This window comes from Cyrtonyx montezumae, unplaced genomic scaffold (assembly GCF_038088225.1).
Source record: "Cyrtonyx montezumae isolate F1298 unplaced genomic scaffold, pur_monq_1.0 scaffold_8, whole genome shotgun sequence".
NCBI lineage: Eukaryota > Metazoa > Chordata > Aves > Galliformes > Odontophoridae > Cyrtonyx > Cyrtonyx montezumae.
In genome coordinates, this window is record NW_027072089.1 from 43350870 (window position 1) to 43377001 (window position 26132).

General features: G+C 42.7%; 1 long non-coding RNA gene across 1 annotated transcript in view; it reads right to left on the reverse strand.

Moving 5' to 3' along the window:
• Nucleotides 1–26132, reverse strand: part of LOC136058856 (uncharacterized) — a 440039-nt gene that overhangs the window by 120121 nt on the left and 293786 nt on the right. The window lies entirely within an intron of this gene.

Consider the following 26132-nt stretch of genomic DNA (forward strand, 5'->3'; position numbering starts at 1 on the left):
TCACACTCTTTGCCCAACTTGGGCAGCAGAACTGGGGCTGGTGAATGCAGCAGGATGATTCTCCCTGGCACCGTGGCCCTGGGGAGCTACCACCAGACCTCACAGCTTGCCTGGGATCTGACTGCCTGCAGTTCTGAGAAGCAGAAAGGGGATAAAAGCTAACCTTGCCTATTCGTATCACCCTCAACACCAACTCACCAACAAAAAAGGACCGAAAAATAAAATATTTCCATCTATTTTAATACTGCATCCTATTGCTTGAATTGCTGGATTCATCCCATGGAAACCAGTGTTGCTGACATACTGCAGTTAAAGAGCTGCACATCACAACAGTCCGAACGGCTGGAGCTGCTTGCCTATTGCTGTCAGGGTAGATATAAAGTGTGATTTCCAGTTTGCTGAATGTCACTTTTTGACTGTCCACAGATGGAGGACAGGGAGGGGAGAAGTAAAGCCTGAAAGTCTCCAGTTAGCAGGTAGTTCAAGAAAGAAAGAAGCCACGTTTAAAAATCCAGCTTTGAGAATATTGTGCATATTTTGCCAAATACAAAAAAGAAATTCCTGGGTTTCATGTGAAATTCTCATTTGTGCTGACAAAAGGATAAATGCAGGCACGAGTACACAGGGCTTGTAAAATGCCAGTTCTATTTATAAGTCAGAAAGTGTTCCCATTCTTATCCTCATTAATATATTACTCATCTCAGCCAAATTGAATGTGATGATGTGTTCTTTATTTTTGACAGACACCTTAAAGTATATAAGACATTTCAGCCTTCATGTGTGAAAGTGTGACATATTGGTTAAGACTGAAAATAACATGCTTCTAGTAGAGTTCAAGTATATAAGAAATATTACACCCTACTGTTTTTGTAAATGCCAGAGTGCCACTGAGTTGAGACAGATGGTAGCTGGGAAAGATGCAATCTTATAATCAAAAGCTAAAATATGTCAGAAATATGTTAGCAAGCAAAACATAGCATATTACTAGTGTCTCATGTCATGACAGCTTGCAAAACACGCAAAGATGTTGAATTTCTAGATATGTAAATAAAGTAACAGTAAACAGAGCAGCAGCAAATGTGATGAAGACTTTATGCATCGATTGTCCCTGCGGTACAGCGCAGGGGAAGAGAAGGGTCTTACGGCTGCAGGCAGCCCCAGATGGCCTCTAAGAGCTGGCTGCTGGTATCGAGTGCTGGAATCCTCTTACCTTTCCAAAGGAACAGGTTTCTCAGTGATACCTAAATAGCTGTTTAAATAGATTATTGAAGACATCTGAACTTCCCAATGAGAATCAAGCAGTCCACGGGGAGTGACGAGAGCATTTAGAAAAAAAAAACGAGGGGGCAGATCATCATATGGAAGAACGGACACGGCTCCCTGCCTGTGTGCCTGTGCATTTCAGCTAGGGCGTGCCTTTCTCGGTCCTGGGTCAGCAAAAGCTAAAAGGAGCTCCTCCTAATACCCTTAACATAATGTGAAAGGATAGATCTGTTCAAGAGACTGTGTGGGTATACTGATGGACAAGGTATCCTTTACCCTCTGAGACTAGCTGTATTCCCAAGATCTCGAGTGGATGTGAGTTTTACTGCAAGTGATGTTTTAATATAATGATAAGTCCTTTGGCTTGTTTGCCAGTCCTGCGTTCAGGGAACATAACAGACCCAAAGAAAGTATAAGTATGGAATGTATAGTGCAGAAGTGACACAATCCACACAGATGATATCTGAGCACGGGATTTATGAGGGAATGCATTGATTCTTTATTTGAATAAAAGATGATGTGGGACAAACCAGTTGTCATCTCCCCAAAATAAGAACTTTGACTGCCACTAACAATTTCATAGCTGCTTGCTTAACTTGGATTTCCCAACACATTTCAGGTGCTTCAGCTCCTAGGGTGGCTATCACAACTCCTTTAGCTCACTCCTAGTACAGCACTCTTTGCTTTCCCTGATTTAGAAGTTAACACTGCTAACCTTAGTCCAAACACCACCCAAAAAGAATAGTTCAAAGGCTCTACCAAGCACAACTTGTAGTTCTCATGTCCTTCTCGACAGTGTGTAGAAGAGCTGGAGCCCTCTCCATTTCTCAGTGACTAGGCTTCTATTAGAAAATCTGGCGTGGCCACTCACTTTGTTTCATTGGCACTGTCCTCAGCACACGCACAAGAAAAAGACATCCCTTCCATACCAACATATGGCGCCTTCTATTTATAACAAGATTAACAATTCATTCACACCTTGATTGAATCCTGCTTTATTGAGATGTCACAACAGATTCTCACAGCCTGCAAAGGGAAAGACTTACAAATGCTAATATTGTGACAAGTAGGACACATAAAAGTAAATGAATTATAATTGGCGACAATTAAAAATAGCTGAGTGTGAAAACAGAATATTGTGCTGCTGTTACAGCTGTGATGAGATGAGGCAAAGTGAAGGGCTCCATAGAGCAGGACCATCCCTGGATTTGGAAATGTTACCTCGATTTCTGTTTAATGTGTTCAGTCATACACTGATGCTCAATTAATGCTCGCACGCTCTTTACATCTTAGTAGGCAATGTGCCATTCTCCTTAAAGTATTTGCTTCAGTGCTCTGTAGCAGCACAAAAATAAACAAGATCAGACCTCTTTTACCACCTCTATTTAATGCATCCTTTTTCCCTCCCCATGCTGCTTCCCTTGTTTGTATGCGGAAGATTTCTTTAATTATTATGATCGTTGTTGCTGTTGTTAGCAGTAGTAGCGAGCTGTGAGCTCTGCAGTAATGCAGTCCCCCAGGAGCAGAGGGGTCCCCGACCACCAACCCGTGAGCACAGATCTTCTGCTGTGCGTGGCACACAAAGCCTGACAAGGTCTCACTCGTGTTTCAGAGCTCTCTTTCCTTTCAGAGCTATTTGTTATTGTCTTCACCATCACTAGTTTAAAAAAAGGAAAGTTAATTAAATATGGAGCAAGACTGAGCAACATCTTTTAAACCATCATGTCATTAGAATTGGATCCCTCTGAGAGCTGCTTAAAAGGGTTTTGAGAACAATGACTGTTCAATCAGATATTTATGGGCATAGTTATGTAAACACACTCTTTATTGTCTATGTATATTTAATATAATTATCAGTTTTGTACTTGGACTCTCAGGAGACCCAACAAATCACAGTGTTGCTTTGAAAATGTCAGCAGAAAAGACAATTATGTTGCGAGCAAGTATTCATAAATTATATTAAAAAGTCCTGCGAAAACGTACCCTGTGTTGCAGAACTGCTTTTGCACGAGCGGAATCCTGTCTGCCTTTCCTTGATTTAAGCTCTTCTTGGTGATAGCATGTGGATTGAAACAAACCTTTAATGCTACAGAGCATTCTGTTCCAGACTAGTGGGACACTGTAAGTTGTAGACAAATTAAAAGAGCTTGTTCATTTTGTTGTTAATGTGCTGAGATCATTTTTAGAGATTTCTAAATAAAGCTTATCAAAATCAGAGGTAAAAGCTGCTGGCACACCCCTGGCTCCATCCTACTTCACTTACTGTATTTTCTACTCTTCTGAGATGACTCCTGACAACTTGCCATGGTTTTTACTTTTTTTGCTCATTATATATTAGAAAAAAATAAAAGAGTGGTGAACTGGGACGGCGTTCGGTAAATTAAATGTGCCGTGCTTATGCTAAACCAAAACGTGTGCTGGAGTTTGATAAACACCTAGTAAGAGCCTGCAAATCATTTCCACTGCAAGATATACAATCAGCATATCAACATCTTAATTAGCAGCTAATGACATTCGAATGGGAAGGTTAATGGTAAGCACACAAATGCTGTTTATTAAAGGGTAAAATAAATACATTGAGACAATTCAATCTGTATTTATTTTTAAGTGTAAAACGGCTGGGTTTCATTGCAAGCAATCATTTGTAACAGTAGTATCCCAATCCTTATCTGTAATTTGGAATAAAATCTCCAAGAACAAATTGCCTTTCCTGGAGCATCTGATCCTAGTGATCAATGAGGAAATTGCACTTGTTGGACAAAGAGAAGACAAAATTCTCTTTTTTTTTTTTTATAGGGAAAATGCATTTTATCCATGCACCTATATTTCAAGCACACCTTTACGTTTCAAGTAGGCACAGGATTGTATGGGCTGCATTCTGATATTTCTCTGTCATTTTCTAAGCATATGTTTTCAACAGCAAACCTGTTTGGGATAGTGCAAAGCAAAGTGTGGTCATGGCTGCTTCAGGTGCTTCCTGCTGCAGGTTTTGTCATGACCTGCCCAAAGCAGAACAGGACAGAATCACTGACACACTGAAGAAGAATCTGTCATAGAAATGATACTCTTAACTTTGTAAGTGGGCTGGGTCCCCACCGTATGCCATACGAAATCATGGCCTTTGCATGGGCTGCGGGGAACAATGTACAAAGATTTTCACAAAGACTTGAAATGTAAACCAGTCCCAAGATGATAACAATTTTAAGTGTTCCAGTTGTACAGACTGCAGTGTTGCTTACACCCAGTCTTGGTAGAAGTCCCCAGTACCATGATCTCCTCACGCTTTTGTCTCTTTTCTGGATGTTTGATCTCACTCAGCCTTTTTCCTCCTTGTTTATGGAACCAATGATACATTTGTTCAGACAAGTGGCTGGAAGTCCCTGAAAGTCAAAAGACATGGTAGGATATCTTTATTTCAGGGAAGTAAGCTTTTTTTGAAGTCTTTCCTACTTTTTTGCAGAAAGCACTAGTTCTTTTCCTTTTTTCTTCACTGTCATTCTTTATTTCCCCTTATTACTCCCTGTTCTTTAATTGTTTAATGATTGACAGTTTTGATTTTCTTAATTACATTTGAGAACCTGCATTTGACTTGGTGTCCAAGCCTCTGTTCTTGATGAACTTAAGATTCCACGCTGATACGTTCATCCTTTGACATACTTTATTTGCAACCATTTTTACTGTTTGGCTTAATTTGATTTTCTGACATAAAATGGAAGATCATATTTTTATTAGGTGTTAGGTTATGGTGGGTTCTTTGTAAATCTTCCAGCCTTATCCACAGCTTTCCCTGATCAGTGGTTGATTTTTTTTTCTACTTCTGCTTCCCTTCTCATGGCAATAACCCATGAAGCTATCCCCAGAGTCTTTTATCTCTGCTCAGTGTGGGTCTATCATCTCCTTTCTCCTTCAGCACCTCTTACTTCTCTGACAACATCAGGGGGATCAGATGGAGTGTTAGAGTTCCTCTCAACAGAGCTGTGTTGTTACAGTATGTATTGCTTTGGTATTCTCAAGCCATGACTGTGGCATTTTAAGAATGAATGCCCATGTTTTTAATGTTGTTTTGGGAGGAAGTCTGAATTAAACTCTTGACTTATCAACCAAAGTCAGTCAGTCTTTTATCCTGTTTACAGTTCATCTGACTTTTAAATCCTAAGAGCCTCTCTTCTCTCAATGATAACATGTTTTCAGAATCTTTCAACACTTCCTTAATTGCAAAAATTTGCAAACAAATGAAACATCCATGCCTTCACTGTCGACCAGTCGCTCCCATGGTCAGTCTCCTTCAATCTGCTGTCTCCTTGTGTCCTCTCCTCAGACATTCAAGGGGAATGGAGGAGAAGATTAAAGGGTTATCCAGAGGTTACAGTGAATCGTTTGCTCATTAGATTTCTGGCTCACTTGGTTGTTCAAAGGAGCACCTGAACATATGAATGATGTTGTAATCTTACCCATATTTATTTAATGCACACATTTTCTCCGGGCTGGCTCCTGTCAGGCTTAGGAAGGCAGGAGCCAATCTAAAAACCTTCAGACCTTTTCTGAGGGAGTGACTGCTAATTATCATTCTCTCCTGAATTTCAGTGTAAGAATGGAGCTCAGCTTCAAAAGCCTGAGAGGTATCAATCAGTGCACTCAGTATACAGCACCACAACTCTAACCAAGGTTCTGATTCTTTCTAGATGCTACTTGATATATTTAGTGTTATTAAGCAAGGGATTTTGTTGAGGATAGATATGCTTGTGCTAATATTTCTGTGACAGAACATGCTTGAACTGTCTTTCATTTTACTCACAATGAGATACTCAGTGTCTTGGTCTAGAAATTGCCATTCTGCTGTTACCAAATTTGATCCGAGATAGCCTAAACTTTTATCTAAGAAATGTAACGTCTGTGAGCCTGTTTGCATTATGTCATTTGCTGTGCTCGGTGTAAGCTAGGAGTTGGTGGCATTCATTTCTTCTGCGGAGCAGACAAACCCCTGCACAAAAAGTCATGCAGCTTTGCATTATTTTTATTGTTGTTGTTGTCCTGATCCTGACAATTCTGCCTTATTCAAAGCTATGTCTGCTTGCTGAACACTTTCAATTGAGGCACTTTATTATGAGATTCACCTTACCCAGGGGCCTGCCAGCAACATTGATCAGCAGCAGGTAAGTGGGGGAAAGTGCAAGGTTAGGGCAGTGGTACAGCAACTTTTTGCTGTAGTTTCCTGGCCTTGAGTTTCTTGCCCCAGAACTTCCTTTGATAAAAGTGACAGCTTTGGGTGACTTTTTCTTTATTCATCAAATTTGGTTCTTGCACCTTTATAGATGTCCAGCACACACAAAATCCTGGCACAGTGAGTTTTGTATCTTAGCTACACATTGCATGAATAAATTCTTCTTTTTCTTTCTTTTGAGCCTGATTCATTTAGCCAGAAAATATATGAAAAAAATATAATTTAGGCAGAAAATATATGACCTGTTTCTTCACTGTTTCAGGCCCTCATTGCAGACTTCTGCCAGGGCCATCTCTTTTCATTCCCCCTGTCTTTCTCACTGCTCCTCAATAGGTGAAAGAGGTCGCTTCTGAGCAGCACAGAGCATTCTTCCCACCACAGTCCAGCAGCCCACCCATGTTACATAGTAGGCATAAGAGGTGGATGAATCTCTTTTTGGTTTAAAAGGTGATGCTACATCCACAAGGTAAGACACAGCACAATCCTGTGCAGAAACACTGTGCAGGGCATCCAAACCCATACAACTGGGTTAGTACTGCCACTTCCAGGGACTAATAAACTGAAAACTTATGAATAGCATCATACTACCCTAGCCCAGCAATTCAGATCTCGCTGTTTACATTCAAGCCTGGGGATCTGCTCCAAGTGTGGCATTCAGGATGACGATATCCTTGGATTTTTACCTTGTGGCTAGTCCAAAAACAGTAGTTGGAAACTGGAGGGTTGACTGGCCATTCAATACATCTCTTTGAGCAACTCTCCTAAACGTATTGGAGTTACAGTGGTATCGTACCAGTACAATGTAGCAGAAAATATTGAAAATACTGAAAATATTTTTTCTTTTTTGTTTCCTTTTCATGCACCACTAGAATACATCCCTTGGCTCAGCCAAGCTCAGCCTCCCTTGCCTGCTCCCTGCCTATTTATCCTCCATTCCTATGGTCTAGGACCAACCTCTGTCATCCAGAGCCTCCACGTCTTTCAGAAGTAACAGTTTCCTTTACCTAGATGTACCTAGGGTAATGTGAAGTTATGACCAAATGCACTTTTCTAGCTTTAACTGATATCTGCACTTATTTTCACAGCCATCCCTCCCATTGAGAACACACTTCTGGCCTTCTTTACATGCCCAAAGAGCGCACACATGCACACACACACAAACAATTTGCCAAACTAGGACAAAAGATGGAGCACCACAGTGGTGCTTGAGAACAAGGGGCACCTGAGTGCAGCACAGTGCACCCCCAGGATGCGTCTTCCCTGCACTGAGATGTTATATATTTAAACAATTTGAAGTTAATTAAGAGTATTGGCTTGGAACTAAATCAGGAACCTCACACATCTGTGCTCACTTCCTAAAAAAGAGGCAGTTTAAAGAATGCCTGAAGCTAAACACATTATTTTGTACCTTGCTAAAAAGTTGGGTTTTTTTCTTCCTCTTTTAACCTACATTGCTAGATGCCTATGAACATCTTTTTAAAATGCGGGGTGATTTTATAACTGATAATGAAATTTATTATTTTATATGCAGTTTAACTTCATCCTAACATCAGACTGCATAATTTAAAATGAGTTTTCTTCATATACATAACATCATAACATTGCAAGACTCCAAGTCTCTAGCGTATTTAAATGCCTGTTGGTGAGGGTTCGCTTTAGATCCAAATCTCCAGCGTCCCAAGCATGCTTCTTGAGCCTCATGATAGCTACAACTAGTTTCAATGGAATCTTCTCCAGCAGGCAAGTCGGGTTTTGCTTACCCTATTTTAAATCAGATAGGTTATGATTTTTATGTCTGCTATGAAAATGGCTTTGATCACACCTTTTCATGCCACTTTCACCTAAGCACTTTCAGATGTTGCCAGCCCCCAAAGATTTGTTCAAAGGTCTTAAAGAAAAGGGAAAAATTGCAACATCAGGTTTTCAGACATTCAGTTGTCAGCTTTGATTTGTGATTTACACTTGACATATTCATTATGGGCCACTTTATTTTTCTCACCAAAATGATTAACATTTTTTTTTCTTTTCTTAGTTTATGAAGGTATAAGCACTACAGCACAGTGCTAATATTTCAGTGAAGGAACATCAAGCTAACAGGCTTGACAAAGACAAAAGGAGGTACCTCTCCATCCAAAATCTGGCTGTGCTGTGAAGCTCCTTGCCACAGGGTAGAGTGGAAACCAAACAGTCAGTGGGCTAAAAAATCATTAGGAAAATTCATGGAACAAAATGACCAAGTATGCAATCTGAAAGGACCACATTGCAAAGAGCTGACCCAGGAGCTGTAGTGATCACAGAAGCCATCACTCACCAATGAGTGCAGACGGGCTGCACACACGGACCTTTTGTCTGGCCAAGCCAATGCCATTCTCGTGTTCTTCTGGTTCTAGAATAGTGTAAGTACAGCTTGTAGCTTAATCCAGGCAAGTAATGATGAGTTGGGAAAGCAGACTGAATCAGTAGGAGTTGAACTCAATGACCCTTATGGGTCTCTTCCAAGTCAGGATATTCTGTGGTTCTATGACTAGATTAAATTTAAAATAAAATAGACTTCTTTGTCTGTACTGACTCAGTGTAAGCACAGCAAGTTGATGAAGATTTAAGGATATGAGTTCCAAATTGCTTTTGATGTTGAGCAAAGAACAATCTTCACACAGCCTGCAGTGACAGAAGCAAGAAGCTGACAATGGTGGGTGAGCAGGAGAAGTAAATGCGTTTGAACTACCAGAGCTGGAAGTTACACAAAAATAGGAAACAAACACGACACAGTGCAAATATCAACAGGGAAGGTTTAATTCAAGCTTTCCTCTCTCCCCAAGTGGAAAAAACATTGCTGTAGGTCTACATTTTGTCAGCACCCCCACATCGAACCCAGATGAAATAACATTTGCTAGAGGCCGGAGGGAGATGGGTGAGGAGGACTGGAGGTGCAGGGGATGTGCAACGTGTCCTTTCTCCAGCTCATCTCTGCCATGCTTCATGCTGAAATTTCTCTTCCACCCTGTCATGCTAATGGCACCTAGATCTGCAATGGTAGTGAGGGCTGGAACAGGGTTGCTGGGGGCAGTCTCACGTTCCTGTTGCTTGCTTTCACAGGGGAATCTCTTTGTCAGAGATATATGTTGAGTCTTTAGAAACCAGTGCTCACTGTGTCTCTGAAGAATGGTAACCATTTAGGAGATCTCTGCCACACTGCAGCTGCTTTGAAATACGGTAAGTAATTACAATTAACAAACATTGTGTAAACATCTGTATAAACTGGTCCACATAATTCATAGCAGTTGGATCGGGATACATTCCGCTGTAGACTATTTTCTCTCAAAGATTGGACCAGAAGTAAGAAAACCCCTGTTCAGTATGTACCCTGCTGTTTATAATATCTGGATAATGAACAGAGCAAGCTGAAGGATGCGTAAGGCAGGGCTTCCAGCTAAGGTTGCTTTATGTTAAAGCACAATGAATTCAGGAAAACAATTGCATATGCAGGTGACTTGGGTGTGGTAGAACAGCTCCTTTTGCAAAACCCAGCTTGGGAAGAGCGAGAATCTGTAGGGTGCCCTGCTCCTGGGGGCACTCAAGGTCAGGATGGACAGGGCTCTGAGCAGCCTGGTGTAGCGTAAGTGTCCCTGTTCATTGCATGAGAGTTGGACTAGATTACCTTTAAGGATCCCTTCCAACTTAAACATTTTGAGGTTCTATGATCAGGTACATCCTGCAGTGCAGTGAAGTGGCACTCTTTAACAAGAGGCTGCATTGGCCCAAAGGTGGCCCTTCCCTCCCAGAAACTGGAAGACTCGTGCATGCAGAGGCAGCTTCTCTTCAAGCCAAGCAGCCAGAGCATTGTGCCCTGTACTGCAGCTTCACAGACAGAAGGGAAAGTTCCTGCATGGGAAATGTCAAATTGACAGAGAAGATGCAAGGCTCCTTTTCTCTATGCAGAATGTGGAAAAACAATGTATGGATCAAGATGTTTCAATGGCATGAGACTTGAAGAATCATTGAGAATCATCTCATTGTGAGTTCACTTTCTTTACTTAAGTTGGTAGTGCTGTTTTGCATTTCCAGCCATTTGTTATCAAGTCACTACCATTAACTACCTTGAACATCTTGGAGGCATGTGTGTTTAGGCACTTGCTAGCATTTGGCCACCTATGGCATTTGCTTATGTATAAAACATCTATCACAGAATCATAGAATCACAGAATTGTAGGGGTTGGAAGGGACCTCTAGAGATCATCAAGTCTTGAACATCACTAGAACATCTTCACAACCTCTCCCTGAAGCCTGTTTCAGTGCTCCATCACCCTCACTGTGATGAAGTTCCCACAGACATTTGTGCAGAACTTCCTGTGCTTCAGTTTGTGGCCATTTCCCTTCATCCTATTACCACGCACTGCTGAGAAGAGTCCAGCCTCATCCCTTTGCCTCCCACTCTTTAGATATTTATAGGCGCGGATCAGGTCCCCTTCGAGTCTTCTTTTTTCAAGGCTGAACAGACCCAGGTCTCTTAGTCTTTCCTCATAAGAGAGGTGTTACAGGCCCTTTATCATCTTTTTAGCCCTTCACTGGAAGCATTTATGCATGCTCAATGATCATAGTGAGTGTCCATTGCCACCTATAAACACAATATGAAATTCTCTGATGAAGGGCAATCAATGGGTTACTCTGTGAGTGTGGATCAAGGCTGAAGCATAATTCATTTAGCATGAAAAACCCTTTCCAGATTTTCTAAGGCTGCAGCTACAAATAAAATAATCAGATGCTGATAGTGATCAAGCATTGTAGGTATGGTGTCCTCATTCCACTAGCCACTAACAGTTCATAGCCACATAACATAGAAACAGGCATCCCTTGAGTGCACTAAGTCAAGCTCCTACTTCCACAGCTGCCAGCCAGGCAGTGCCATCTGTATGTGGTCCCTCCAACCCTCAGATGGGATGCTACCACCGAAGGGTGGTCCTGGGAGGGCCACAGCAGAGGCAAGGCCTTCATCCCACTGAGGCAGTACAAGTTGCTTTGGGAGCTCTTCATCAGCCTGAGGAAGTGGTTCACAGGCTTGTAGCAAATGCACACTTGGAAAGCAGGTGAAAAACTTCCATAGTCAGGCTGTTTCACAACACTGATCATGCAAGAGGGAAACCAAGAAGTAGCGTCTAACTGAAATCTCCTACTATACATTAAAAATATGGGACACAAGAGGGAACTGCCTGAGTTTTCCTCCCCCAGGATACATGTTTAAGATCAAAGCACTCTGAGATGAAAAAAAGTGAGATCCTGCCCCTCTTGCACTCCTCGTTGCCCACAGCTACACAGGAGACCAGATAGGCAACTGCTTCGGCCGGTGGGGCTGGGATTTCAGGACTGCTCGTGCAAGCATGTGCCTTGCTCACATTAGGCAGTGCTCACACTGGGAACAGGCACAGAGCCAGCCCTGCAGCTGTACATGTGAGCATGCAGGCACCTGAGCCAGGGGTGGAGGAGTGCGCATGCAAAGACACTGCCCCACACTGCTGCTACCAGCCCTAAGCCCCAGCCCTTCAATTTCACAGCCTGGCAGAGCTCAGTTGGCATCCTTCTCTCTGCAGATCCCTGAAGGGGAGCCTGAGATTCTGTGCAGCTCGATTAATATTGCTAATCGCCATGGTCTCTTGCTAAGGGGAAACAAGGAAACAAATTGAACCCTCAAACAAGCCCTGCTAGATTTCTTCTTTCAAGCAACAGTGGTTGCTCCACAGGACACAGAGGTTGAGAGGCAGAGCTCTTCTGGTACAAATAGTTGTTCCTTAGTGTCATTGACCTGACCGGGGCTCCAGGAAAGAATGAGATGTAGTGATTCCAAAAATAACCTTTAAAAGATTCCTGGTATCTGTTAAGAAAATATAACAGAAATGTAGTAGACTGTTCCTCCAAAAAATAAAATAGAAGCTGAGGAAATATGGTTTTTTTTTGTTTGTTTGTTTTGTTTTTGTTTCTTTGTTTTTTATTTCTTTCTTAAGTCTTTTTTTCCTTCTTTCACACCAAGAGAACCTGTACTTACCAGCCTCTTGGGTGGCCTGTTACATATAGCAAGGTGGGAATAGATTCTATAGGTAGCCACATCTAAGCTTCTGAGTTGGGAAACCCAGACTCAATCTGCAGGTGATACTGAGAGGGCTCATCTTGTCTTTTTTCCCTCATTATTGCATCCTTCTTTTCTCTGTAAGGGAATGTTGATACTCAGACCAGAAAGAGCTGTAGCATCTTCCATCCAGGTCCTCCATAGGGATGACAAGAAAACCAGAGCCTAAGACCAAGCTCAGATCTCCTCTATATATACAGTCATAGATAGTCTATCATACTCCAGAAAGCCTACCCCTACTTAATCAGTCTCTATCCACAGTGATGGCAGTTTTCCTATTTGTTATATTTGATATTAGTTGTATATTGGATGCCTTGTTGTCACAGTACGTATATTCCGAAGTATGGACCTATATTTTTTCGAAGCAAGCAACCATTTCGAGTCTCTAGATGTTTGGAGGAGTTCAAGTTGAGGCAACACTAGAAGTATTTTGGATATGGCACCTATCTGTTTTAAAGGTGAAAGTTACTACAGCACTGCAGCAAACTTCTCCCTGCCCAAGGCAGGGAAATTGATGGTGGCCATAAGGAAGACCCATACTGATGAGATCCTGATTGCAGAAGGACACTGGCAAACATTTGCTTTTCCAAATGATGAAGCAGTAACATTTCCCTTTAGAGACCCTACCTTATACTGCTTATCCTGAATTCCTGTTTGCTTTAAAGAACCTGAGTCAATGGTGTATGTCTGGGCATTCAAGTCTCTCAGGAAATCTGGTACAGTGGTCAGAGAAATGGTTAACAACCCACGTGTGCAAGGGGAAGGATCAGGTGTTCAAATGAACTGCTGGTTAAGGTAGGAGCAAGAGAAAAGGAAGAGGGAAACATGCCTCCTCTTGCATGTTTTAACTACTGGTTTATGACCAGCGTCTAACCTGCTTCCTAGGTGACAGACAATGGAAACCAGTCAGAGAAACAGTCTTAATCTGTGACTGACAGCTTTTGTTGCCTCTGTGTTGTTTTCCCTAGAGACAGATATCTGTCAGTGAGGAAAAAAAGAAGATGGCGACCCCTGCTCCTGCATGTGTGCAGTTTCCTGGCTGAAGGCCAAGGGAGGCTGCGTTCACGGCCCAGCCATGGCCCTCCATGTCTTATCCCCCAGGTCAGACATGGCCACGGTGCTTCCTATGTTCCTTTTGTTCCACACTCATTTCCTGGCCCGCAACGCTCAGCTCCGCGGGGACATTGCACATATCAAAAATGCAGGGTGAAGTTGTCTAGAAATGGAGACAGGTTGTTTTTGGCAGGAGGCCCTTGAGCCAGAAACATTTTACCAGAAGAAATATGGTCGATATTTATGGAAAGTGGGATTCGACTTTCAATGGGGCTTATGTTCATAAGTCACTTAAGGCCCTTCTAAAAATCCCACCAATAATTCTTAAATTAAACAAGTCAGCAATTCCATGCAAGCCGAAGAACGAAGCTCTGTGTCCCACTCATGGATCTGAGCTCAGCAGCTGAAGAGCCAAAGAAACCCTCAGAGGTTTGGTATGATCACATTGAGTGCTCGTGCATTTTTATATGTGCAGTATGTGACATGCATCACTCAAAAGAGCCTAAAGAGCCATTACATTCCAGCAAGTACTGGAAAGACCTTGGCAAAATGTATCATCTGGCCTCTTGTACTCACAATGCAAGATTTAATGACCACTGATTCATATCCAGTCTGGATCGCAATAATTTTCAGAATATGTCTGGAGTGATAAAGGGTTCCGCCATAAGAAATATATCTTCAGTAGACATGGTCACAGTCCAGGCCAGTTTCTGTTTTCAGCTGATGGTACGAAATATCCCATCAGAGTGGATGAAATTTGCTTTGGGTATTTTTTGCCGGATGTTTCACTGAGTCCAGAGAATCCCAAGCCAAGCCAGCTCCAGCCAGTTCTAAAATGAGCTATTCAGACCGCCACAGACATGAAAGGCAGCAAAGGAGGCTGGGGACTGACTGTCTGGGGATCAGCTCTGCCTTAAAGGACCTGGGATATTGGTGGATACACTGCATGAATCTGCAGCGCACACTGACAGAAAGTGAGGCCAATAGCACTTTGAGCACTGCTAACAGGAATCCAGTAATGCTGTCAGTGGAAACGGTTGCTCCACTTAGCACTTGCTGAACAACATCTGAACATCTGTGCCTGGTTTTGACCTTCCATTACAGGAGAAGTGGTGAAATGGAGTGAGCTCAGTTAATACCATCAAGATGGTTGGAGTTTGAGCACTGCTTTAAGGAAAAGCTGAAGGACTGAGGCTGCTTCAGCCTAGAGATGAACCAGCCTAGAGTTGAGCCAACATAACAGGTATCATCAGTGCAACTGCAACTGACCTATGGCAGTCAGGAGCATTATCATTTGCAGTCAGACATACAAATGTCCCTGAAAACCCATTCCATAGCCACCTACACTGCAATATTTAGTGTGACAGAGCACTGGAACAGGCTGCTCAGAGAGATTGTGGAGTCTCCTTCTTTGGAGGTATTCAAGACCTGCCTCGACACCTACCTGTGCAACTTGGTCTAGGAAGCCTGCTTTGGCAGGGGAGTTGGACTGGATGATCTCTAGAGATCCCTTCCAACCCCTACAATTCTGCGATTCTGTAATATTTAGTTGGGTAAATTTCAAGAAAGTTGTCAATGATTGCTTGTAGATTGCTTAGCTCAATAGTAGAGCTGCTTCTCTCCTTGAGAAATAGAAAGTGGAGGGGGAAGGGATGGAAATGGATGCATGCAATAATTATCACTGGTAAAAAGACTTCTTGGCTCCTTCAGTGTATGAGATACCAGAGCCTGAAGAAAAGCTTTGAAGGGACTCCTGATCTTTGAGATCACCTCTGTTAGCAATTCTATTTAAGGCTGCTGACCTGTCAGTGTACAAAGGTAGGTAATGTGGAAATGAACATAACTGTGCGGTACTTAAGAGTGTCATTAAAACTTTCTCCAGCTCTTCAAATAACCAATGGTGGTCAAAACTTACAATACTTGCTAGATGCAGCAAACAAGGAACAGAAGGGGATGTTGAGGAGGGACATAAATTAGTATTTGTAGCTGTATAACAGTGCTCTCCAGTGGTAACAGTACTCGTTCACTTGTGTGAGTCAAACTTTGCATTACTAAGAAAGAGCATACCCACTTGAGGAACATGAGTGACTTTAATAACTTTGGCAAGAGCTGGCTGAACAAGTAGACTTACGACCATGGAACTAAGGTCTAAACCAGCAAAGATTTGAGAATATTTTAAAATGGCTTTATTCCTTTGAAACTGAGGCAGAAAAGGCTTCAAATTAGACAGTTAACAATTCTTGAAGAAAAGACAGTAACTGTTTGGGAGATGGCTCTTCTGGTAGTATATGTAATCTTTCTGAGTAACTTTCACACAACGAAACAAATATGGTACATATTGTAAGAGCTCAGAGTGCAAATGGCCACAGAACAGATAAAAAAAAACCAAGCACATTAAACCAAAACACGTCTGACATGATGGTTGTCATTCTCAGCTGTCAAGAAGAGGCTGAGGGAACTGGGATTGTATAGTCTGGAGATCAAGAGGCTCAGGGGAGACCTTATCACTCACTACAACTGCCTGAAAGGAGGTTGTGGTGAAGTGGGGGTAGGCCTCTTCTCCCGCATAAGTAAACCATTGACAGAGGTCTTTCCAACCTTGGTGACTCTGTGATTCTGTGACTCCTCAGGATGCAAAACTTCTGGAAGCTGCAAAGAAGGGAGAAGCCCATGAAGTATCAAGTCCACACTAACAAGCAAAAAGAATAAACAATGGGAAGACTTAGGAAAAGAAACCTGGAGGATGTGGCAAGCAGGACTTCAACACAAGTAGCAACCAACACTATGAGAAAAGGGAAAGAAGGAAACACATAGTGACTGAAGAGAAGGAGGAAGAACTGAGGATTAGATTTCTGGAATATTTTGGAGAAAAGAAAAAGGTACCTAGCAGTCTGAAATAGGAAGGGAGTTCTCAGCACAGCTGGCTATCACAACATACTGGAAACAATAAATAACAACACTGTTTTCTCAGATTTGTTATGCATGAATTATGAACACTATAGGACAAAGATAACGACCAGATGAAGAGAAAACTTCAAACTGCCAAGCTGAGGCAAATCCATATGCTCTGAGTACCTGCTCTCTTTGACTGGGTACCCTATTTTGAGGGATTTTTTTTCTTTTTTCCTTTTATTTTATGTAGTAATGCTCTACATGTACAGGACTGGAAGCTGATAGAAGTGGGAGCTGTAGGTATTTAGGGAGGATAATATCAAGGATAGAGATCAAAAGAGAAACTCAGACTTGGCACCATTATATCTGTAAACAATCTGACATTATGAAAATAGTCCAGCAACAGAACATAATTTGTGGGACGTGCCATCCTTTTGGTTCATACACTGTCATAGCAAATTCATAACTTATATTGTGATAATCACATTCACCCTGATAGTCAAATAAAAGCAAAGCATAGCTAAGAGGAGAAAATATAATCTTAGGAAAACTTCCACTGAAATATTAGATGAGGTGAGCATGGGCACTGTTCCTGTGTCAGAAATGCTCTTCTGGAGATAGTTAGCTAGGACAAGACAAAGCTGCAAGGCTGTAGCACCTGCATCATACCTTGTGCATACATGATTGTTGACCTGCCGCAGTGTATGACACTACTGCTCTACCCCAACTGCACAAAAACAGTTTTCCCCTGGTATGATAATTAACTTCTCCATATCCCAGGTAACAGAAATTTCTTTCAGGCCTTAACTGAGCAGGTCAGCTTACATATTTATTTGCCTTCAATGACAAGCCTCAGTGTTCTGATGCCCTTTTGTTTTTTAATCTCTTGCAAAATTAAGTATTTTACCCACTCCAGATAGCCTTTTTTTTTTTAATAGAAAAATCAGAATTGTTCTCTTTTTCTATTGCTGAAGAGGGCCAAGACAGATTAGCCATTAGCTTCACTAAAGCCAAATCTTAGTCAAAGAAGTGAAGAAATTACAGTACCATAATTTTTCCAAGAAGGGAATTAGATTATTTGTGTGAATGTTATATATTTTTCCTCTGTTTAGTTCATGCAAACACATTCTTGAACCACTCCGGTGAAGATTTTATCAGTTTCAGATGTTAAGTCATGGAATTAAAATGCTTTAAGGGTTATCCAAGCTGCCTAACACTTCTATATAGTGCAACAGTCATCAAAGGTACCAATAGCAACACCATTGGATTTGCGTGTTCTGTGTTTATTCTTTTCATAGCATTGTTCTGTTTGCTACAATTCACCTCAGGAGTCTGCAAGAAGCCAGATTTTATTCAAAGGGTTAACAAGAAACTTGCTTCCCAAAAACTCCTTAGATCCTGAGGCACTACTGCTTACTTAAAAGGATTTGGTGGACTGCACCTGCTGCTAAGCCTATAAAGAAAGATAATTTGTTATATTTTAAAATATATTCAAGTCTATAAGACCGCTGGTCTTCAGGGATGGGTGTTCTTCATTTCAGACATCAGCCAAACCCTGACATTTGGGAAAGAGCCTGTCTGAGACAAAGTATAAATTAAGGTCTCTCATGAGAGATACTAGGTAGCTGTAACAGCAAAGTATGTCCACAATGTCTCTAAGAGGAAATCTGGCTTGCACTACCTTGTTGGTACTGTCATGTCCTATAGTGCTATAATCTCTAGCAACAGCAACAAAGGGATCATTCTAGCTTTTGCTTTGCTGGTGGAGCTGCGAGCCTTGTCAAATTGCATAACATTGTTATACGTCTACTGTGTACTGGGTGGAGACTACAGAGTTATTCTGCTTGTTTTGCTAGCCAAAAAGCTTCTGACCAAGCTATTTCTGTATAGAAACTGTGTTATTATTACTCTGATAGGTCAGCACCATGTATATATGCTACTAAAATGAATATCAAGACATTTGTTTAAAAAGTAATCTGGAAGAAGAAAGGAAAGGAAAAAGAAAAAAAAAAGAAGAAAAGAAAAAGAAAGAAGAAAATAGGGGGGAAAAAACTTCTTCAGTGAAAAACAATGAAGGAAAGTATGCTGAGAAAAGTCAATTGCCTTCCATTCTGTTGGATAGAAGTCAAGAAAGCATTATGCTCTGTTATGTCAAGCCTGGAGGCAGTGCAGAACCAGGACAGGCAGATTTTTGGGTTGCTGCAATTCCTGCCCTTTCAGCAGAGGATACAGTGGGTGCTAAGGGTGTCTGAATGCTGTCCGCAGTGTTCTGATGCTTATTCTTTGAGCACATCTGAAGGAAGATCACAGTGTCAGTCATGACCTGCACTTACCACTGCCCCATGGAGCCCTGACACTGCTGCTGAAGCAAGCTGTAGACCAGAGAGAATCACAAGGAAAGAAAAAAGTATTGCTTGGTGGGTACCAGTCCACAGAGAAAGGCTCACGATACTCCTGTCCTGATTCACACAGTTTAAAACCATAGAGTAAGGGGAGAGAAGGCAATCATTTATTCCCAGTGACATTTGAGTCTACACCATGTAGGGGTGGGTGCCATCAGTGTGGCTGCAGCCCCACAACATTCCATGATGCAGGGCCATGCCCTGCATATTGGGATGGATGAAAGTCCCCCAGTATCTCACCCTCCATTCTACCACCACTACCTTTCAATATCTTCATATCAGCTCCCACCAGGTCATCCACCACAATCCACCTCGTCTGCAGGACCTTGCCACTCCTGTCAGCACATTCTATCTTACCATGTTTGTTTGTACAGCTTTCTTTTCCACTGACATTCTTTTAAGTGCACTGTGACTGAGTTAACCACGTGAGCTCTCCTGCTGAGTTTGTCATCTGAACTGAATCAGACCAAACCAAATCTCTGCCATAATTCCAAAATAATTGCATCAGCCAATGGCCAATCTGAACTATCACTTCCAACCAATAATTCTCCATCTTTGCTGGTCACCCTGTGGTCATGTGACTTTTCTGGGCAAGGATTGCTTTCTGAACACACACTGCTCCTTCTCATCGGCACCGAGTTTGTTGCATCAAATGGCAATAGCAGGAAGCAAGTTCAAAGCAAGCAAAACAAAGAGTTTTAGAGCTTCTCACTGCAAGGTGTGTCAGAGTTGCAAAGTTCAGATGGTTTCCTGAAGAGACTGTGCAATTTCATGGCAGACAAATGCACTGAAGATCAATAAATCTGCAGGAAAGACAATCAGTCCAGGAAGCCATATCCTAATAATGGCTGGAGGATGGGAGAGCACTCAATGGAGATATCACTTTATACCCTTTCATAGGCTTCTACTTTGGCTACTATAAGAAATAGGACTCTGTTATACAATGGATTGTACAGACTTTGGTCTGATCCAGTATGGATGCTCTTATGTTAATCTGTCCCAGAAACACACAGCAAGACAGCAGGGATCCTCACAACACAGTATGTAGGAGAAGGACTTTATTTTCCAGTCCCCACACTTTAGGGGTTAGATTAGAAACAGATTATGGCTAAAGGAACCCCGAGCAGACACAGACTATGCCAGCTTGGGAGCTGGACACAGGATAACTGTTCTGGCCAGAGTAATTATCCTGGCAGGACTGGGCTGACACGGCTAATAAATAAGAGATGTTTGAGCAAGCATTTCTTTACCACTTGCTTCATCTTCCTCTTCACAGAGGAGCAAGCTGGACTGAGCAGGCATACCCTCAGTTGTTCTCGGCACTTAGTCCTCCACCCCGGGGGACCTTGCACTGGAGTCCACAGAAACTCTTACAGATGCAGAGAGGAAAATATGATTTTCCACTGATGTCAACTCACTCAGTGCCTCCCCAGAAAGCCTCGGAAGACTTCCAGGCTAACTGGTAAGTCTCCCTGCCTTCTTGCCACCCAGACACTGCTGCCAGAAAGTTGTAAGAACAACCCAAGAGCAACCTTTAGCCTCACTGTAAGACAGGAAGGAGCCAGGACCAGGTCTGAGGGAAGGTTCCAGAAGACAGGATTCAGAGAGGAGCTGTAGGATGCAGACAAGGATTTTAACTTTCTGACCCTTTCCTGAGCCATGGGTAGAGAAAAGCTTGGCGCAGCAACAAGCTCTTCCTTGTGAAGTGATTTGCAACATGATGAGGGAAGGCTCCTCTCCATAAATAAGCCCCTGTTCTATCACAGATTAGACAGAGCTGAAGAGTGTCTTCCTTACATATTGCTCAGTCAGGCAGCGTTTCAACAGAGCAGAAAAACATCCTCTTTTTTTTCTTCCCTTCATTCCCCTTCAAGAAGCAGCCTGAGTGTTTGAAAGTTCTGTGGTTTGGTTTGGAGTTCAGTCATCCCTACAGAGAACTTGTTCTGCCAATCTCTACATACATGTCAGCCTAAATAGCAACAGATGTACAGTACCTTAGATGTATAAAATTTTCATAAAATATAACAAACGCTGTTTTTCCACTTGGGATGAGTCATTAACCATATGCTCATGATACTGCTCTTTTCAGGGGGAGAACTGAAGTCCTGTGTTTGGGCTAGACAGGGCCCATACTCGAGGGGTTTCTCAACAGTGGAGGCAAGATCCCTTGCACCCTAGTTCCCCTAAGGAACTTGGGAACTCCTGCACACAGAAAAGTCACATGTCCAGATCTTAGGCCTTCTCTGTAGGTGCAATGTCTTCTTTAGGGTAGGGTAAGCTACTGCTGAGGGGCGGATAGCCCCCAGTGTAGGTCTGAAAGAAAACCAACAGCATGAGAGGGAGAACACAGGGGACATCCTTTCAGGGGCCATCCTAGCACAGACACTCTCATTGAGCTTTCTGTGCTTCTGGAGACAGCAAGGGTGTGCCTGAGGCAGGCGCTGCTCCGAGCAGCCCCAGGGGAGCTGCAAAATTCCATGCAGCCCTCAGCGTGGGCAGCAGCCTCAAAGACCCCACCATTTTGACCCTTTCTTCTCCTGTGTGCAGTAATTAATTGAACATGCTCTTACATATTTTTTTTTTCACGAAGCTGGAGATGGGCCTGACGTTCTCTCTTCAGCCAGCAAGCTTCCCCTCACATCAGCAGGCTTGGGAACAGGCTTTTGCTGCATTGAATACACATCTTCCCTCCAGGTTTTTTTGCTCACCAAACCTTCCCTCCAGGTGAGCTGCATGTGCAAATAGGAGTTAATCCATCAGCTAAAATATTATTTAAAGGCAAAGTTACTAAATGCTGCTCTACTGAGGTTTAAGGAGGTTATATTTTAGCTCATCAGCAAAACCAGGGCTGAGCCTAGAAAAACAGCAAGCTGTGAATATAAACAGGAAAGTGATAGTCGAACCTTGACATGTGTTCCAATCCCTCACATACAAGCTATACAAATGCAGCTACTTCTTAATTTCTACATGAACTCTGAATTGAAGCTCTCTTTTATATACTTGGCATGATCTGGGCAAATGGCCACAGGGAAGTCAGCATGGATTGGGAAAGAACCCAGAAGTCTCATTAGCTTCTGGACAATAAGAAGAGTTTCCCTGTCCATACTATCCCTGCACAAAGTAAGATCAGTGGCTGGGAAGAGCCACTAATCTGGAGGATGAAGATCTTCTTTCAGGAGTCCAGATACTGGTCCAAGTGAGCCAGAGGCAGTGCTTAATGCTCACCATCCAGGTCTTCTTGGAAGCTTCTACTAAAATGTACAGGACTTAAATGGTGCAATAGAGTTAAGGAGACCTCTCCTAGCAGTATGTGATAGCTCTCCTGGTTGTAGGAAGTTCCAGCTTGTCAAGAAAGTGGGCTGTAAAGCAGCCAGTGAAGCATTGATGGCCAGAATGAGGGACCCAGGCAGCTCTGTATCTACTATAATCTGTCTTTATTTCACCTCTTTCTTCACAAACTGCACAGATTATTATTAAATCTCTGCTATTTACTAGTGGTCCCTCTTTGACACAAAGATGTTATCTCCAACCATACAACATCTTTAGAGTGTGGAGGACTATCATCTACTTTATCAACTCCATCTCTGTTATTTTGTGCATTCTTGAATGCTGTAATCCAAACCATGCTTTATTATTAATGACCTCTTCTTATTTATTTCAGTTATTATGAGCACTTAGCACACGCTCATCATCATAGATTATGAGCTTGTTTTATGAGGATTACGTTGAGTAATTATCATACCAAGTAAGAGAAAAAACTGTCATCTTCTCCCACTGCCAGCAGATTTTAATCTGACCAGACAGCAAGGAACCCAGGATTTCACAGTTTAAACAGATGGAAAGGCCTGGGCAAAGAGGTGTATCTTACAGCTCCTTCTAAATGTGGCCAAGTTCACGCTGAAGCATATTTCTGTCAGGGGCGTATCCAGAGGTGTGAACCTGGAGTGCCCAGTGAGCATTTGGTTCCAGCTTCCAGCTAAGAATAGTTCATACAGCAGATTGGAGATAGAGAGTCTGTTCTTAAATATCCTGGCCTTTGGCTGTAGTGACCACAACCTTGAATTTCACCTACCTGTCAACTGGGATGCTATGTGGAGAGCAAAGCACTGGCATGGTCTAGGGCTGGGGCAGCTCCCCAGCATGTTTTCAGGATTTAATGGAGGTTGTCAAAGAAAAGCAAAGGGAAGTAAGTTGTAGGGGACAGGCCATTCTTCCTGGGATTCTCAGGAAGTGTTAGAGGGCTCACTTTAAATGCGTCTTTTGAACTTGAAGGGGGAATATGCTCTTCTCTATATTGTCTTAACTGGGAGCATAAGGACAAGTGGAGGAACAGAATCACAGCAGAGGTATGGAGATAGTAGGGGACACCAGAGTGTGGGCTCAGGCATGCAAGGAGGGAGAGAAAGGATACAGTGGCTTGCCAGTTTGGGCACAGGTGCTGACCTCTGGAGAATGGTGAATAGTGCATAAGTGACGTGATTCTGGGTGAAGTGGCAGACAGTTCCTCAACATACACAGCTTGTATAGAACCTGCTGCTGAAAATTAGCCGTTATTCAAGCTCCAGATGTGGATTGAAGGTTCAGTATGGGAATATGGGATTTCTGCTTTACTCATTTGTAGAATGATGCATTCACCCTTGTTGACTGGTGCTTAATTAGGCCAGAGGAGGTAACCTCGGGACCAAGTCTGAGAAGTATTAGAAGAAAATGCAAAAAGATGATAGTGATGGAGGTCAATGATTCCCCAAATCCTTCCTTTGAATACTGTAAGCCAAACTTTTCCAGTAAGTAGAGACCATATGAATGAAAGAGGGGCATTTTACTGTCCTCTTTCAGTGTATACTGGACTCTGCTTAGAGCTGTATATGAGCCAGGAGTCCTCTGTACAGTTCAGGAGTCACAGTAGTGCTTCACTCCATGGAAAGTATAAGTGAGCTATTGCTCAAACTCAAGTTGATAGGAAGAAACAGCCTGAAGGGTTATCCTGATGAAGGACTGAGGCCACTAAAATGATCGGAGGGCTGGAGCACTCTACTACGAGAGAAGTTTGAGGAAGCTGGGTTTGTTTAACTTGGAGAAGAGAAGACTCCAGGGGGACCTCACTGTAGTCTTCCAGTACTGGAAGGGAGCATATAAGCAGGATGGGGAATGACTGTTTACATGGGTTGATAGTGATAGGCCAAGGAGGAATGGTTTTAAACTAAGACAGGGCAGATTTAGTTTGGATGTTAGGAGGAAGTTTTTCACTCTGAGGGTGGTGATGCACTGGAACAGGATGCCCAGATTGATTATAGATGTCCCATTCCTGGAGGCATTCAAGGCAAGGCTGGATGAGGCTCTGGGTGGCCTGCTCTAGTGGTTGGCTACCCTGTTCATGGCAGGGGCATTGGAACCAGATAATCTTTGAGGTCCTTTAAAACCCAGGCCATTCTATGATCTATGATTATACAGATGAGAAACAGTGCAGTCTCTAAGCTCTCGTGTGTGTAAGGCATCTACCCCCTGTCATCCCTATGGGCAGACGATATCCAAAAGGAGATCAGACTCTGGGAGGCAGAGCCAACTTTTCCTCACCAGCCATCCACAGAGGTGATCAACAGTAGGCAAAGACCCAGAAGAGAGGCCCCTCATCTATAGATGCTCCTCTGTAGATGCTGAAATAATGACTCATTCTCCTCTGACATGATTCAGGCCAGTGAGGCCTACTATGAGGTTCCCATGCTCTGTACAAACAGAGGTAACACCACCCAATCTTTCCTGGAGCAGTTGGCCTCTTTCTAGTTTGAGATGACATTCAGGATTAGGAAAGAAGGACTGTGCTCAGGAGACTGGCAAAAATAGATCACAGTTTGACTAGGAGATCACACATAAATATACGTAGGCTGTGCCCAGGCTGTCCCACAAGAGAAGAATTTGGCATGTGTTGAAGATGGGCCAACATGCAGGTATTGGACGGTTTCCAGGCATTATTGTTTCTGTAAGCAACACCAACAAAAAGATATTGGATCCCCAGCAGTTGTCATGCAAAATCATTCTCAATCCGTTTCATCCTCATGAGTACTGTTGTCCTCCACCTAACCTTCACAAGAGACAATGTTAGGAGGATCATGACTAACCAGGGAGAGTTTTAACTCAGGCTGATTTTAAGAAAGGAGGAGTGTCATAACGACATATTCATACGGAAACAGTTTTGTTTTGTTGTTGTTATTGTTGTTTTTTATCAGTGCTCTTTAGGGCATTGAATGTTGCGGACATATGATCAAGAACTTCATAAACACTTCAAAAACAGCAACCACCACAAGGGAAGAAGGACTCAGTGTGTGGGGAAAGCAGAGGGAACAGAAAAAGAGGTGTCTGGCTAGTTTGTGAGCTCCTGCTACACTGTACCCAGCATCAGCCTAAATTCAAACCAGGCGCAGGGAGCCTGGCTCTCCGTGAGAGCTGTTGTCCAAGCTGCTGCTCAGAGAGGAAACCTGAGCTGGAGCGGGGTCTGGTCTGAGCTCTTTGAAGTGATTTCTTTCAGTAAGGAAATCATTTCCTTTGTCTGTACATGTTCAGGAAAATGGTCTCATTGGAGACTGGTTCTCAGGACATTTGGATAATAATTATTTTGTCCAGAAAAGTGCCGTGACTGGAAATGAAAAATATGTATATATATATATATATATATATATATATATATAGTATATATGTATATTGCAGTAGAAAAAGTGCTTGTGAGCATATATTGCATCCATATGCAAAGAGAGAAACTGGGGATCAGTTAAAACAACAACAAAGACCTAGCTCTGCTCTCAGCTATGCCTTGCAGAGAGCAGTGGGACATGCCCCAACCAAAGGAACAGCAGGGCCGAAGCAGGCAGTAGCCTCCCTGGTAGAAACTCACTGCTTTGTTCAGAGCAGTACCACCACAGGCTTTAAAACACTGTTTACACCTGTGATACCTCTGCATTATAAGGGGGTCCAAAACAGGCAGCAGAGATGAACATGTGACATGCGTTCATGGCTCATTCAATAAGACAGTAAGGAAAGGGATACCTTGTAGTGTACATTCAGGCAGCAGATGCTGCCTGGGCTCGGATTTCTCTTCTTTCTGGCTGTTTGTTTCAGCAAAAGTGCTCATGTTCCCAGGCAGTGAGGGCTGGGAGTCTCCTTTCCTCCTGCCATCTCCACTGCCTGGTCC